This window comes from Lepisma saccharinum, chromosome 1 (genome assembly GCF_977018435.1).
Source record: "Lepisma saccharinum chromosome 1, izLepSacc3.1, whole genome shotgun sequence".
Classification (NCBI taxonomy): Eukaryota; Metazoa; Arthropoda; class Insecta; order Zygentoma; family Lepismatidae; genus Lepisma; species Lepisma saccharinum.
The window spans coordinates 92,196,582-92,214,175 of NC_139229.1; the positions used below are offsets into that span (position 1 = coordinate 92,196,582).

Consider the following 17,594-nt stretch of genomic DNA (forward strand, 5'->3'; position numbering starts at 1 on the left):
TTTTGAATCTGGTGGCAGGCAGTACATGAAGTTCGGGATGAACCTGGCTGCAAGTGTGATACACCCAAAGGTTTAATGCCTCGTGTGTATCTACAGATGGTTATCAAAATATAATGGATGTTGTTCAGCAACACAGCATCTATGTGGGCTGGCAACACTGAAGGATGGTAGTAAGTAGGTAAGATAGTAGGTGGAGTAGCGCAGATTAGAAATCGGTGTAGTACGCGTTCATTCGTGATTCGTACGTGCAATCGGCCAAACATAGGTGAGGCAAAATGAGGAACTCCGACTTTCAACGAAGGCCGATTGTTGGAGCCCGGTTAGTTTGCGCAACTGTAATGAAGATGGCCAATGTCTTAGGTGCAGGGCCAGATTAACCTATGGGCAACTGGGGCAATTGCTCCGGGGCCCCCACCAAAAGGAAGCTGTGAAGGGCCTCCACCAAAAGAATATTTTAACCAGCTGGCTATGCTTGTGAAAAATTACGTAAGAAGTTGTATTTAAAAAAAAAAAAAGAACTTTGATATTGTCGTATGTCTACACTCTTCTGGATCCAATTGTAGCACAGCTCTCAGTCGATCTGTTTGTAGATATCTGAAGCTCAGATTGATTTGGCTGTGATGTGGAAATAAGGCAAACTTATTCAAATAATCAATTCTCAGATACGATTAAGATAATAAATAATTCTACGAAGTACATAACTTTCTTTCGTTAATAACATCGTATTAGAACTGCGAGTTTTTCTAGGGAAAAAAATGTGGAGATACTAGAGCTCTCTCTCGGTGCATCAGTGAACTTGGGACACCTAACTGTAAGCAGCGCTTTATCATATTTTCATTCTCAACTTCGCGATTAACTTCAAAAGGAAGAACAGTGACGTTGAATAACGGAAATAACAAATAATCGTAAAAAGTTGGCAATGCAGTTCCAGTTCCTAACAATAATGAAACATACTGCTACTCTATCAATTAAATATTTTGGTTATTGCGTTTTAGTTCCGTTGCTGTTGAACTGTCGTGGTTTGTCAGTGGCGACGTGTGAACGTTTTACTTGAAATTCACTTAGCTTCAGGGTATATGTTGAAATGTTGCATGGAAATTTTGTGTAAACTTTGATACTTCTTGCTCTAGTAGTTCGGTAAGAGATTTTGTGACTATTTTAAAGTGTTTTATGGGGAAGTTCGGGGAAGAAGAGATCAGTATTACAATTTTTCATGTAACTATCGCTCATTAGATATGAGTACAAGGGCTCGAATGGAAGAGTAGGCTTGGAGCACGCGAACGACAAACAGCCACAACTGGACAGCTAATATTTCGACCATTGTGTGCATGCACGGCGTTCGTTTAGTATTTACTATATACGAGGGAAAGTCAATATATAAGTTGCAAAATGAAATATCTTCGAATTGCTGCAATGTGAAATTGTTTTATAAATATCAGTCGTTGCACTGATCCTTTCCGCAAGAGTCGGTGTAGGTGGCAGCACCACTGTGTATCGGATACGGCGCTAGGATGATATGATCCACATTTTTATGTGACGTCACCAGTAGAAAATATGTCACTAATGTATTTACTTTTATGAAAGGACACGTAAATGTTGTGTTATTATATGTAATATTGCACCCTGTTTGTAATGTATATCTTTTGTTTAATGTTTATTGTATTTTATGCTCTGTTATGAGTAGTTTAATGTTACCTTCATGTTTGCGATAGTGCACTATACGAAGTTGTATTTTTTTAAAAGATGTATAGATGTCATTTTTGTTGATAGTATCCTTTTGTAGATAGTGAGTGATTCATCTGTACTTTAATCTGTGTTCTCGAAAATAGTATAAAAGCGAGGATATCGCGTAAGAAATATCACACTTTTTCGCCACGGATCGACGAAGCTTTTAAACTTAAAAAGAACTCCTCGGTGTTGTGCATACATCTTGGTATGGTAGTTCGGGGCGCAAGCTAGGCCTATGTGATCATAGGTACGCCGATAGCCATGCATTGATGATATGCACAATACTGCAACCATTCTATGTTAAATAATAAAGCTAGCCTAAGGATTAATTTGGAAATAAAAGGCTAAAGAGCAAATATTGGCTCAGTTATCATTGCATATCTCTTGGTGTGGTAGTTCGGGGCGCAAGCTAGGTCTATGTGATCATAGGCTTGCCGATAGCCACGCATTGAGATTATGCGTTTTAGTTGAGTCAATTCATCGACAAAGCGAAATCCTCGCCTTCGTCTCAAGTATATTTGCATTATAATTGCAATAAATAAAGAATAAAACCTTTCAGTTTATACATACTGCAGTAATGTGGTTTTATTTCTCTGTGCTGTGAATATTGTCTTTGCCTAACACTATCCCTGTACCTGAGAGGAGTCTGTGTACTTCACCGAGTCTCATCGTTCACCGCGTCTATTACAAGAACGTTTCAAGTAGTAGTCACGTTATCGTGCGGTGGTGAGTCATTCGACTACCAAGTGGGCAGGAAGAAGTTCAAGGTCATCCAGTCAGCACGGAAGGTGATGGTCACTGCGTTTTGGGACAGTTAAGGCATCCTACTCGTGGAATTTCTGCCCCAGGGTCACACTGTCACTGCAGCCACGTATTTGCAGAACCCTGACGAAGTTACGGTCAGCCATTCGCAGGAAACGTCCAAGTGCTTTGTGGGATGGAGTTCTTCTGTTGGGTGACAACGCTCGTCCACACAGTGCCAATACCACAGTGGCTCACATACGGTCCTTAGGTTGGGAACGACTGGAACATACTGCCTACAGTCTGAATTTGGCACCATCCGACCTTCATCTCTTCGGCCCACTGAATAATCACCTGGATAGTCACTGGTTCCAGGATATGGAGGTGGCCCATCGAGAGGTTACCAGCTGGCGACGACACAAACCACAAACCTTCTTTTCTGCTGACTTTCAGGGACTCGTGAAACGCTGGGACAAGTGCCTAAATGTTCATGGAGATTACGTTGAAAAGTAAACCACATTTCATCAGGTAACTATTTCAACTTTTCTTTCTATTCCATTTTGCGACTTATATATTGACTTACCCTCGTAGTTACGGTGTTCACTCTTCATAATATACTATAGACATTTAGACGCGGAATTGTACTGCTGCTATAGCTCTACAATTTTTGTCCTATAACTTTATTTTACTGCGCTATTCTCCCTGCAAACCTCTCTGCGGTATGTTCGATTGTGAATGACAACTGATTCTAGAATCAGGTCTACCATTTCAACTGCTGAAAATTGGTGGTTAAAGTATTGAGCTAATAAAGCTCCTAGTAAAAAAGAAATTAAAAAATGGGGGCCCCCCACAAAACATTTTGCCCAGGGGCTTCCACAAACCTAAGACCCTGCTTAGGTGCATCGAGAGCAACAGTCTCCAAGGTAATGACAGCAAACACAACTCATGCCAAGACATCGTCAACGAATGGTAATAGTGGACGACGAAAACCCATCCTCCGTGATCAGGACCACTAAACATTGAAGAGGATTGTCTCAAAAAACAATCGAGCTAATGCGACACAAGTGACGTCAGAAGTCAATCAGCATCTCGACTAACTTGTTTCTACACTCACAGTCCAACGCGAGCTGTAGAAACTGAACAGTTTTGCCACCCCACACAGATGCAGTGTTGCTGATCATAGGTGTTTCCATTATTTTGATAACCATCTATACGTAGATTCCAGCGTGTACCACTCTGTCACCTTTCGGAAATTTAAATATGACGTCATCAATATTGCTACAGGCCGAAACCGCCATTTAAACTTCGCCTGGAGTTATGACAAAGAGATGAATGTGGTGTTATTTTGAAGAGCACAATGTAAAATATAAATTTTTCAAAAGTGATGGGACTTGCAACAAGTTGTATAGCTTTGTCCTCATTTACCTTTAAAATTTTACACCAGACAAATGACAGGTAAAACACAGGCGACAGCAAATTCCGATCTCGGCCATTTTGGAGGTGGTGTGATCAGCACCACGCTTTGGCCGCCTTTACACCCCAGGGTTGCCCCCAGGTACCCATTGATTTGAGGCTTTATGCGGGGACAAGGTCGGAAAAATTCCGACCTTAGATGGTCTCTCACGTGGCAGACAGATGCCCTAACGACTAGACCACCGCGGCTCTTAAAATTTGTTTATTTCAACAATAACATTTTCTACGCTTTTAATATGGAAAAATACCCAACCGCTGCTCTGGGGATGAATATTTTATGCCCCTACTGTCCTCATTGTACTCCTTGTCGACATCCGTGGCGGAGTGGTTAGCACAGTGCGCTACGACGCCATGGGTTCTGGGTTCGAATCCCGGCCTTTCAATGGGTGCTGTGAACTGCGTGTGGAGAGTTACGTATTTGTTTTTAGTGTTGTGCATATATTGAATGTTATGACAGTAAAGAATAGAAAATATATTGGCAAACAAGTTGCACTTGGTTATCTTATGTTTCCACGTGTATAATATCGGATTAGTCGTTTACCATTATCATCGGTACCAGTTGTTGAAAGTTGGCCACACTGATATGACGTAAGCAACCCTAGTCTGACGCGTTATCTTCTGGTGCTGCTCTTATCGTACAGGTGAAGCTAGTATATAATCTGTGCTTCGAAGGGAGCTTGCAAGCCGAAAGGTCAACCTGTTCCATTATTTTTTTAAATCTACGAATTGAAGTGTTGTTTGATGCTCATTGTAATTTTCATTTATTCTTCAAATTTGCACGTGTTTTTTTTTTTTGTGCTTGTAGAACGAAATTTTCTTTCAACAATGTGTTGAAACTGGTGTGACATACGAGGAATTTCGCCCCTGCACAGCAACTACATAGCGAGAAGTTCATTTTCAAGGTATATGTGCAATGTATATGATTTTTTTCTTGAATATATGGTCGATTTATTTGGCAAGAAATGGAGTGCCATTTAAAAGTATTGGTAACTTTACGTTGTTAGGTGGGAAGTGTTGGTTTGTTCTTAATAGTAGGTAATCTGACGCTTTTGTTAGCTTAGGAACGATATAGTAATTTTACGTTATTCCTTGAATTTGCACATGTTTTTGTTTGTATGTGTGTAGCAATAAATTTTCTTTTAAAGAAGTGGTCCGGGATACGAAGAATTTGACGAACTCTTGTCACATCTCGGGACTAAATATCTTGCTTATTTGTTGTTTTCTCATCTTGAAATAAACTTCAAGCTTTGTCAAACATCGAAATCTGTAGGTTAATATTTGAAAAATGAAATTTTCGAGGTGTATGATCGGTCACCGGCCCCGAAATAGTAAAGTATTCCTATACTGTTTTTTCAGAACAGAAGGTATAGTAAGTAGCCTGTGGATCAATAATCTGTTGATCAGTAGCGTGCCCAGGATTTTCTAACGGGGTGTTGCGTATACTTTTTTTTAGTAGTTAGTCGAGTCTTCATTTTGCCATCTTTTCCTGTCTTTGACGTTCTTTTTCTAAGAATACTGGGCCAAAAGGAGGGGAGGGGGTAATGATCTCAGCAACCCGCCTTTTGGCAAGCCACTGCTGTGGATGGACGTTGTAATAATTTTGAGCTGAATAAGCCGAAATGAATATTAGCATAGAAATTATACAAAAAGTTTTATCTGTTTTTACACTACTTACATATTTCATTTTCTAGATTTTTAAGAATTTAATGGGAGATAGGTTAATGACCTCGTGGAGACGAAATTTTTAGGAATGGACAATTATAAACATAAGTGTAGTTATCTTTGAGTTATTAAATTATCACTCCCAACGAGATTGTTAAATCTTGATTCGTAATTAAACAACGCTGCAATTTATGTGTATTACGAAGGTCATAAATTTAATGATAACGATTTGTGTATATATGCATGTACACGCACACATTTTGAATAATGTTCTACAAGTGCTGAGGTCAATGCACGTCTCTGCCTACATGGACTCGCCTGCATATTCCACATTAAACATTGCCAGCAAAATAGAACAATAACCATATACTCTGTTCCGGCCATCTCTGGAGGAAGCGAACGAAAACAAGTCTCTGCGCAAGTATTGACGCGAGATGGCTCCACCAATCAATACTTGAGAGGGAACGGGATTGTATGGAAGGCGACTGTACTGCTTCGCTCTGTCCACTTGATCCCCCTCCCCTTTCTCTGCCTTTATGCGCTGCGTTGCTCCCCAGATTCCGTGGATAGAGTATAGATAAAATAGCCAGGAACTGTGGAACCCTGCACTGCCATTTAGCATATCAGTATAGAAACATTTTGTAGTTGGAATACAAATAACTCCTCGTTCCAACGGATAGATGTCGCTAAAATCGCAATGACACGAAAGTCACAAAGGAGCCTATATGAGTTTCACCCCGTTGACAATAACCCAAAAATCACCCAATTAGTGCTGTGCCTCGGGTTCACTGCCTGGAAATATGTAATAAACAGGAAACAGGATCTTATCATCGTTGATATCAAAACATCACATTCGGTGTACCTTCAACGACGTAATGGGAAAACTTCACTGTACAACGTGCATAAGGATAATTAAAAGATCTCACTGACCTTGCTTAAAACCCAGCTGCTTGGCTCGTTATTCAGCCTGGCCTCACCTTGTTTTTCTTGGAGGGGAAAATAGAGCAAGAAATCGTTTATGGTGTGAATGTTATTTCCTTGGAAGGTAAAAAGAAAAGGGTCACTCTATAATGCGCTCATGTATTCATTGTTTGTGTTACGCTGTTATGTCAAAAACTTTTTTTTCCTAAAGTTGCTTGTAATTATAAAACCTATGAAACAAGTATCATCGATTCCCTTTCGTATTTACAATTTACGATTGATTGATTGATTTGGTGTTTTAAGTCCACTTTATGCACAGTAAGGCTAATCGGGACTGGACCTACAGTTTAAAGTGGGATCCGAACCCCTATGTGCCTCCACCGGGTATCGAACCCGGGACTCCTTGATTACAAGGTAATGACGCTACCACTGCGCCATCGGGAGGTCCTTACAATTTTCGAGTTCACTCCGACACAGGGTGAGTAACAAGTAATGTCTTTCAACTTGGATAAAGTTTCACTACCAGTACTTATCGACTGTCCTTACTGGGGATGGCCAAATCCGGATAAAATTTTATCCGGATATCGGATAATGTTATACCTGGATTTCAAATATCCCTATATCGGATATCCGAATTATCTGAATATCCAATATTCGGATTGTACGGATATCCGATATTTGGATTATCCGAATTATTCGGATTATCCGAAATGTCCGGATATCCAAATGTGTACATTATTCGGACAGTTTTATCACGGATAGTTTATCTGTGATTTTATCGTTTTCGTTTATCTGTTTTACGAGCTATCCACATATTCTTTTATTCGCTATTTTCGTATTTCATTGAACGTATTTTCCAAAAAATCCTTTATCAAACCTGTTCTATCCGGATTATGTGTTGTATCCGAAACATATATCGGATAATTTGAAATGCGGATATCAGTTATCCGGATTTTGTGACAGTCCCTATTACTTACTATTTCTGTAGTGTCAGTCTGTCAGAATGATAGAGAGGGGTGCATTGAACTACAAAGCACTTTATTAGGCGCTCATTCGAAAACGATAAGCGACATTCTATAAATATTGCTTGAAATTAAGACATGTATTGAACGAGGTGTCCCTCGACACACTCTTTAATTCAAAACTTCCAAAGTAAACCATTGAAGTGAAGTAATACACAATTTATTACTTTTATTTTTCTGTGTCCGCGGCGATCTAGTTCGATATTGCGTCTGACTGAAACCTTGGGTTCGATTTTCTGGGTACGTTGTCTCAGGTTGGAGTTTTTTTCAGAACTGTCCCTGTATGAGGCGGCTCTGGGATTCACCCAGCCTTAATAAAATGTGTGGGGTACTTGAGGGCAAACTAGAAGAGTAAGGCGGCCGGAGCGCGGTGCTGATCACGTCACCTCCATAATGGTCGCGATCGTGGAGCATCTACCTCCACAGCCTTATAACGCAGGGACCTTGAGTATTATGCATTTCGTTTCCGATGCCAGTAACATTTGACAGAACTTCTAGACTCACCCTGTACATAAATCTTAAGCTCCTCACAGGTATGGACGATTTTATAGCCTCCCACGTGAAACTATAAATCAGACAAACCAATCTCCAGTTGAGTTTCTTTCTCTTTTCCACAGAAAACAAGTATTTCGTGATGATCGCTATCTTGTTTCCACGCAATCGTGTAATTTTTGTATCACGCTTCATGGCTGGTTTCTGTGCAAGGGGAAGGCATTAGTTAAAAGAAATAAGGCGGGCATAGGTACAGGGGCTGGAATCTTGCTTTTAAAAATTCCAGAATAGGCTTTGAAGCGACACATGCAAACGCGTGCACGCATTTACAGCTGAAAGAGAGCTCTTATCAACTCCTGCTTCTTCCGTTCTACACGGTTATCTCACTGTGGTTACTGAGGTTGGGAAAGTCTGTGTGCGCCGAAAGCTTTGAAAAATGGAATAGACATTGACTGTTGTGCAACAGTGGTTGGAATTAACTTGGGGAGGTCATAGTGCAACATCGTCTAATTCAACACGTGGTACTGCCTTAATCATCAACCCTTTGTTTTGGAATACGGAAAAATAATAAATAAATTAGAATACAGTAGCTTGTCCAAGAAATTTGAAACTGACACATGGCTACTCTCGTAGTATTGTAATTTAAAATGGTGCCAATTGGCTCAATGAGATCTGGCAGTCGGTAGCATCCAGGATAATATCCCGTTTCTCGAGGGCTGGTAGCGTCGAAACGGGGCGTCTGACAAAAAAATATTTTGCCTTACTGACCTACATGCATTGTGAAATTGTGTGTAACATCCCGTTGTATGTTTATTTGATATAATCCGAGTCCGAGACTTGTATTTGAAGACCGAGTCAATTACAAGATACACAATTCGAAACGAGACCAATAACGTGGCAACTTTAGTCTCGATACCACCCCTAAAATATGAAGCTGGCTGTTAACAAAAGAGCCTCGCTTTAGAATAATCGCCCTGCAACTACAAGCGAACACACGCACATCAAATATAATACTGGAATGTCCAAAATGTAATAGGGAAATTAGTACATTGTGCAAAAGTTTATATAATTTAGAAGTGCAATTTCCAATAAATTTGACAAATTTGTTGGCGATCTAGATGTTCGACTGGGATATAGTTTAACATTTTTTAAGAAATTGTAACATACAATTGTAAACGGGAATGATTTTATGCTTGTTCTAATTTTCAAATAGCCTTAATATAACTTCTGTGATATAATTATATTTTCAATGTAAAGCAATTATGTAGCAATATAAAGAAGAACTCGTTGACAAAAAACGGCTTAAAAGCTGTTAGGTCCAAAATAAAATATGTACATATTTTTCAAAAGATAATATTCCATAATGTATTGATAGGACTATTACCAGTGCTGGATTTACATATGTGAAATCATGAGGCTAACATCATCATGAAGCCCCCTCCCCCATAGGCGCCAACTCCATGGGGCTTGGGGGGGGGGGGGCAGAGCCCCTCAAAAAATTTTGCTTAAGAGAATCTAATGTATTACTTTGCTTCTCTTGTAAAGTTTACTCTGAATTGTGCAACATGAACTTAACTTTAAATACAAATTTGAAATGTTCTAGTCCATAACTTTGGGGGGCTGAGACCTCTAAACCATTAACTTTGGGGGGGAGGGCTATGACCGGAGACAGCAAAACACATGACTTATTACTATATACTAAGTATATAATTATGAGTCTTGTTAACATTTTTACTAAAAAGAGTTGCAAAAGAACGAGGTGATATGACAATTATACCAGTATGTTTGTTGTTTAGTGAATTCTGAACAATTTGATGTTGTAAACACGACTTTCAGGCAATATTGATATGTAGGATATTTAGTTATCCTCTAAAATCTCTTCCTCTAGTCCAAAGAATAGGGGAAAATAATTCTGAAGTCTTTGAGTTTATTTAACACTGGCTTGCAGTAAAGTACGCAAGGAAAGCTTATGAAAAGTCTGTATTGCGAAAGCGGGAACGGCTATGATCAAAGGCATTATTGCTAAAGCACGGCGTGCTATGTGTTTTTTTATTATTGCAAAATTAAATTTAAAAAGTAAAATATTGTAGCAAGAACAAAAAAAGTAAAACTAATTTTCCTGCGATTTGGGTTCGCATTATGTAAATAATTAAATAAAAGTGTTAAATATTGTAAATATTCGTTATTTTTATGGGTACGTCAACACTAAGGTTATTTTCACCCGTCATGTGTCCTTTCTTTACAAGTCTGTCGCGGACATTAAAACACACCCATGCCCTCGCCGGGACTCGAACCCGAGACCTCCTGAGTCGACCACCCAACACGCTCGGCTACCGAGGCCGGCATAAAACTGTTATGTTGGCCTCTTAATGTAAATACATAGCCTACTTTTAAATAAAAATGTTAACTGTTATCTAAAAAACAAATGAGCATACACAAAAGACATAAAGAGACTTTGAAACATCTTCTAAACGTTTTTCATGTTACATTTAATTTGCATGAGGAATATAATAACTGCTTAAAAACTGCTATACGAAGACGTAATTTTTATTTTTAAAAAAGTGAGGGAGTGAGTTATTCATTCATTTATCTCAGTGATCAGAGCCCCCCCCCCCAATAAGGTTGACGCCCCTGCTCTCCCCCATAGATAAATTCCCTGTGCTAATGAAATGTAGAGGTTAAAATAACCCATCAGTGAGGAAGACGTGTGTATGGTTTTGAAATGGCAGCTAAAACGAAAGTAGCTAGTCGTACACTTTCCCTGTCGTCGAGTGCAGAAAAGACCAGAAAATTGAAAACATGTCTCGTACTGTACATGTCGCCAAGTTCAAAATTCTCCCACTCACACTTTCTTTCGGAAACAGTACCGTTGTGTTACAGAGGCGGGGAGAAATCGTTTTCCCAAGTGAGTTTTCGCTCGAATTTTGTGTTTTTCACCCTCAGCCCTCCATGTACTTCGTGTGATCTTGGAGAAATCTCTATCTTTCCCTGTTGGACAATACTGCTTCTGAAAATGTTTGTGATACTGTCCTCCCCGCTACAGTGGTAAGTGGTTGATTGATTATGTTAATTTTCTTCGCTTTCATGCCACTTTTGGCTAATCGCGAAGATTAGGATGGATGATGATATGATGAAATTGATGAAAGGACATTCACAAAGAATACTCGGGCCGGGATTCGAACCGGAACCCTTGGCGTGGTAGTGCGCCGTGCTAACCACTCAGCGACGGGGGTCGGCACAAGTGGCAATTGCTGAGGCGAAGATGTCAATTTAATGGATTGGAATTTGGAAAAATGTCGAGTTGTTCGATCTTGTAGTCGTTCATAGTTCTCGACCTGCCTTTTCGTCTCCTTTATTTCCCATTCTATCATTCTCTCTTTTTCTCTCTCTCTCTCCTTCTCTTGCAATCTCTTTATCTTCATTTATCTCCATTGAACTGCGTAATGAAAACAGTTTAATGTTTGTCCTCCTTTATCACATTCTCTCTCTCCTTCTGTGTCTCTTTCTCACTTATTTTGTCTTCATCAATCTTCTTATGTTCATGTCTTTTCTTCCATCTTTATTTCAATCTATTTCGTGTTTGTTTCACTCCTCTCTATCCCAGGGCCGGCGCTAGTCATTTTGGCACCCTGGGCGGTGGAGGCAGATAACGCTCCCTTTCTAACGCCGCCCCCCCCCCCAGTCATTACGCAGCAACGGGAAATTGAAAATCAATATATTCCTAAGTAAAACATCAAACTATTGAATAAATAATGAGACTTGTTACGCTTTTTCAATACTATTAAGCACAAAAGGATATCTCGCTTGACCACAGTTAAACTTCATAAAATGCGACACTAATTTTATATTTATTTATTTATTTATTTATTTATTTAAAGACATTACACTACAGGCAAATGCCCATTTACAGTGTCTTGTATTATAACACTGTTTGGTACACAAAATATGCAATCAGAAGAATTCAAAAAGTACAATAATATGATAATATGTGTTACAGTAATATAAAAATTAATATAAGATTAGATATGAAAGAGAAGTATAAAGTATTAACCTGACAGTTTGGATTAGAACTTACACATGATAACCAAGAAAATAATCAAGGAAAAACATATGTACTTCACCTTATATTTAAAAACGATGATATATAGATGTAATGACAGTAATTAGTTAATAACACAAAAGAAAAAGAAAAATAGGATGGACTCTACGCCTGTACGTAAAGAGACTGAACTAATAAACAAAGTTAAGTCTGGCTTTGAAAATAAGTTTCTGTTTCCCTTTTGAATTTTCGAAAACTTTGGAAGATGTCTATCTTATCATATGTCTTTGCAATTTCGTTATATAACCTACACATTCTCCGAGTGGGTGCCGCATTGGCTGACTTTGTTTGAGCTCTCGGTACTTGAAACAGCTCTTTCCGTGGTCTTACCTTATTATATGGTACATAAAAAGGGATTTCTGAGAGCAGCTGAGAGGAGTCTAATGAGTCGTTTAAAAGTTTATGTAAGAATAGTAACTGATGTATGTTTCTTCTATCGCCTAGGGATTGTACATTCAAGTATTTTTTTAGGGTATGATAAGGAGTATATTTGGGGTAAACGCCGTCTCTTTTCAGTCCTAGGAATCGAAGGAACTTGCTTTGTACATTCTCTATTCTGCTGGTCTCATTTAGGTTTTGTGGGGACCAGACGATAGACGCGTATTCCAATTTCGACCTTACGTAGGTATTGTATAGCGTTTGGAATGTTTCTAAGTTCTTAAAGTCGTTTCCCATTCTCATTATAAACCCTAGGTTTCGGTAACCTTCTGATACAATGCGGTCGATATGTTTTCGGAAACTGTTATTTTCTTCAAACTGAACACCAAGATCTTTGTAACTTGACACTCTGTCTAACGTGTGGCCACTGATTGTATAAGTGTGCGTGTAGGGTTGTTTCTTTCGAGTGAAAGTCATAATTTTGCATTTGTTAAAATTGAGTTTTAGTTTGTTTTTAGCGCACCATTCTACAAGATTTTCAATGTCGTTTTGCAGTTCCAAGGTATCATTATCGTTCGTTATAGACTTAAATATTTTCAGGTCATCCGCGTACAAGAGTTTCTTGGAATGTAGCAGGCATTCTGGGAGATCGTTAACAATCACAAGAAATAGCAGTGGTCCAAGGTTCGATCCTTGCGGGACACCCGAGGAGGTCTGAAATACAGTAGACATGCTATTATCATATCTAACATAGTGTTTTCGGTCTTTCAGGTAGGAGGAGATAAGTTTTAAAACACGGGTTGAGAGGTTAAGATGGTGAAGCTTTTGGAGAAGTGTATCATGGTCAACAAGATCGAACGCCTTTGAAAAATCAGTATAAATTACATCAACTTGGCCTTTCCCGTCCAGCATCAAGGTTATAAAGTCGGAGATTTCCAATACATTTGTTACAATGGACCGTTTAGGTGTGAATCCATGCTGGTGAGGGGACAGTATCGGATGAAGGTGTCTGGAAATGTATTTACATAAGATTTGTTCGAAGAGTTTTGCAGGAGTTGAAATAAGAGCGACTGGTCTATAGTTGTTGATATCAGCTTTGTCGGAGGTCTGTGGTACGGGACACACCTCAGAAAGCTTCCATATTTCCGGGAAAACGCAGGTGGAGAGTGAAAGGTTGAATAAGGTGTGTAGCGGGTACTTAAGGCTTTCCGAGCATCCCTTTATCACGTACGGGGGGACCATATCGGGACCAACAGATCATTTCGGTTTTAGTGATTTTATTGCATCTTCCACGTCATTTCATTTAGGGAAATTTCACCAATATGGAGCATGTCCAATATATTCCAATATTTTTATATTATTATTATATTTTAAACTCTCTAGTAGTGTGTTTTGTGGTATTATTAGGCCACACATAGCGTGCAAATGAAGAGGTCATTTGATTAACAGACCCGATTTGGCTACACTTAAAACTATGCCAAGATGCCCATATGCCCCAATTGTTCAAGTGTCCTATGCTGTCAATCCCAAGAATTCTGAATCCTAGTGTACAAATGAAGAACCCTCAACAGACAGATTTGGCTACACTTAAAACTATGCCAAGTACCCATATGATCTTATTGCTTACAGTGTGCTACTCTGTCAAAATCCCAAGAATCCTGAATTCTAGTGTACAAATGAAGAACCCTCAACAGACAGATTTGCCCATGTGTGCAAAGGCTGAACCTGTGAGATTGTTGTCCATAAGCTTGTCAAAAATATGCCCCTCTTGATATTATTATAGCTACACTTAAAACAAAACCAAAAATACTCATATGAGCTTTTGCTTACACAGTAGTATAATAAAATATATGCTTAAATACTTGACAGTCAGTTCAGAGTATTAATATGTTAACCCGAATATTTTAATTGGGCACCAGGCTCAACTCATATATCTAATACTAAGACAATGCATTGTGCAGAGGCTTTCTAGAATTGCTCTGTGACTCTCTCATTTCTTACATCATAAACATATGATTTTTCACCTATAAGAATAACACTACATATGGTGTCATCAGGGAGTGTATCATGGAATTCACAGATAATTTTAATGTTTGTCCTGTCATTAACCACAACTTGTTTCCTTTTTGAAGTGTTGATGACAAACATGGGTCTCTGTGTTTTAAATTCATCTGGTGTGTAATACATGTCAGTATTGCCAGTAGTGACCCTTTTGTATGCTGTAAATGCCTCATATAATTTAAGAAAATCATCCTTGGACATGTCTAAATTATAATTTTCTCTAGGAAACACCTCATTTCTGCCATTTTTAAGATATATATGTTCTTGATGTTGCAGTTATCAAACTTACTTGAATTTTTTTCCTGATTATTGTGTCTTCCAGTCTGAAACAGTACCACCACAAAATCTGGCATGTCATATTGTATACTGGAGAATGAATTTGTAGCATCAAATTCATAATAGGTACCAGTGGCAGGCTTCTGCACACATTGATATGTATAAAATTGTAAAGGCACCTGTGGATTTTTTAGGATATCTGCTTTGTATTTAAGAGCATAACTGGCCTCATATTCAACAACCGGGATTCTTAGCTCCATAGTCTGAATAATGCATTTGCCTTCATCAGGTAGGGTATTAGGCAGAGCTTCCCCTTTAGAGTTTAATGTACTGTACCTCATCAAAGCATTATTATCATTGGCAGCTCTTCTAAATGTAATTCTTAAACCACCCTTCCACATAATATCTTTGTAATCTGAGAAGAATCCTGGCAACAGGCGCATGGGGAACAGCACTGTGTGGCTTTTAGATATAATTTTATCACCAGCTTCAAATCCACCTATTTTGTAGTATGATGCCTCGGTTTTGGATAATTTTAGTGTGGCCAAAGCTGTAGAGGTAATGCCACGGTAATCCACTCTGTTTATAACAACACCATGTTTTCTGATCTCAATTTCAGAGAACAGATGTGGCACAAAATTGTCTACCAATCTTATATTTGAATTTGCTGGATAATCTGTACCATCGAGCTTTACAACATCAAATTTGATGTATAGATCTGCTCTGTGGGGGTGTATAAAGCCATCTCCTACATCAAGATCAACCTCAATCTCTGTGTTGGGTTGATTTAAATTTGCAAAGGTCCTCCTGTTTGGGGGGAATGATTGTAGCTCATAACTCTCAATATTTTCCATTTTTTTTGTATGTATTTTTATTTAAATATTAATTTCTATGATTGCAGTTGTTGTGGCTCCAGCAAAATCAACTAATTCTTCTTTTTCATTAGTGACCATCAACTCAATGTAATCTATTCTATTATGGCACACAGGAAAATATAATGTTGGTGATGGAGTATAGATGATCGGTTCCATAAATTCAGAGTTAGGTTTGAATGTTGCAATGATGCCAGTTTGTTTGTGAGTGCCTATGCCATCTGATTTGGTGATCATACCCTCGGCCACATTACAGTGAATATTCAGAGTTTCTATGGCTAAGAATTTAGGAATATTCATAGCAGTGTGTTTGATGGCTGGTTCAAGTTTTGTGTTGTTCTCAAAGCCTAACAGCTCTCCTATAGTACCCAGATCCACTGTTTCTGTAGCAGACACAATCTCTACTCTGTGAGTGACAGAATTTTGAGTTAACACTATACCTCTGGGTAACTGAGCATTTAGAGTAGACAGATTATACTGCCCTGGAGTGATGACAATGTTTTGATCACCAACTGTGATTGTGTTGTTGTGGTGTGTAATATTAGGGATCAAGTACATGCCATAAAATGCTCTGAGAGCTATTGTTTTGGGATACATTATATCATCATGTAATCTGAGCTTCAATATTGAATTTTGGCTGGTGAGATGGAATACTCCCATGATGTTTTAAATACCACAGGGCTTTTTGAAAATCTTCAATTGATGGTTTATTTATTTGAGACAGATATCTAAGAACAGATAAACATACATGTCCACAATTAACATCTTTGAAATTTTGAACACGGGCATTATTTTAATAAAGATTAGTTGATTTTAGATATTTTACTAAATTTTCAGGTGGAACACCTCCAACTGAATGAAACACAAATGCCTCATCTTTTAAATATTTAAGATAACAGATCCAGTGAGTGCCCTGATTTTTGTACTTATCCAAATTAACTATGCCACACTCTTTGTTGAGTGGTTGTTCTGGTAAAGAATCAGACATGTACACACCTCTAAAATTTTTGATCCCCAGTGGTTTGATTAAAGCTTCAATATCTTGGTTTGTAAGCGGCTCTAGTTTTTTTTTAACTTATTCATGGCTCTCTTAAGACCTTTGCCTTGTTTCTCCATGCCCAGATTATGGCGCTTCAATTCATCTAATTCTGCCTTATTCTTCTTGGCATCTATTACTGTTTTTGCTATAGCAGCTGATCCCCCAGCCAAGCTCCCAACAGCACTAAGTGCTGCTAAGATGGCCGGGATAGTAAATATAAATCCACCCACATGTGATTTTTTTCTAGATTGCTGTAATTTTTTTAATTGAGGGGTACTAAGTAACAATTTCATACCATGGCCCTTGGCAAGACAATAATTTTTTTTCTTGCGCTGCTTTTTGGTTAAAAGACTATCAATAGTTTTAAGAGATTTAAGACCTACATAAGGTATCTGATACATAACACCCTTGGCCATCATTGTAGGTTTATTATATATATATATTCTGGGATTACATAGCTTAATTAAGTGGCTTAAATTATCACAACCCCACCCCAGTTTTTGTTTGGTGTTCATAGCTATGGTGGTCCCCAATGCTGCTATTCTTTCACTTAAAGAAGCATCTTTGCGTACAAATCTACCAAATGCAGCCTCTTCTAATTTCTTGTCTGCAACATGTCGCCTATCAAGATCAGAATGTGTGTTGTATGCTATATCATGGTCTCTACAAGCAGCATCTAGGGGATTAACACCAGGATCACCTCTGTTTAATCTATGGTCCAATTTTGTACCGGGACCACAATACTGATAGCCTGGAATGTGTAGTTCAAATGGCAGCTTGTTTATGATGTCATTAACCAGCCCCCGACCCTCAGAGATATTCCAAAATTT

The 17,594-nt window shown here is 38.6% G+C and overlaps 1 protein-coding gene across 1 annotated transcript in view; it reads right to left on the reverse strand.

The window, feature by feature from the left end:
- LOC145997731 (beta-1,4-glucuronyltransferase 1-like) overlaps positions 1-17,594 on the reverse strand; it is a 78,557-nt gene that overhangs the window by 8,954 nt on the left and 52,009 nt on the right. The window lies entirely within an intron of this gene.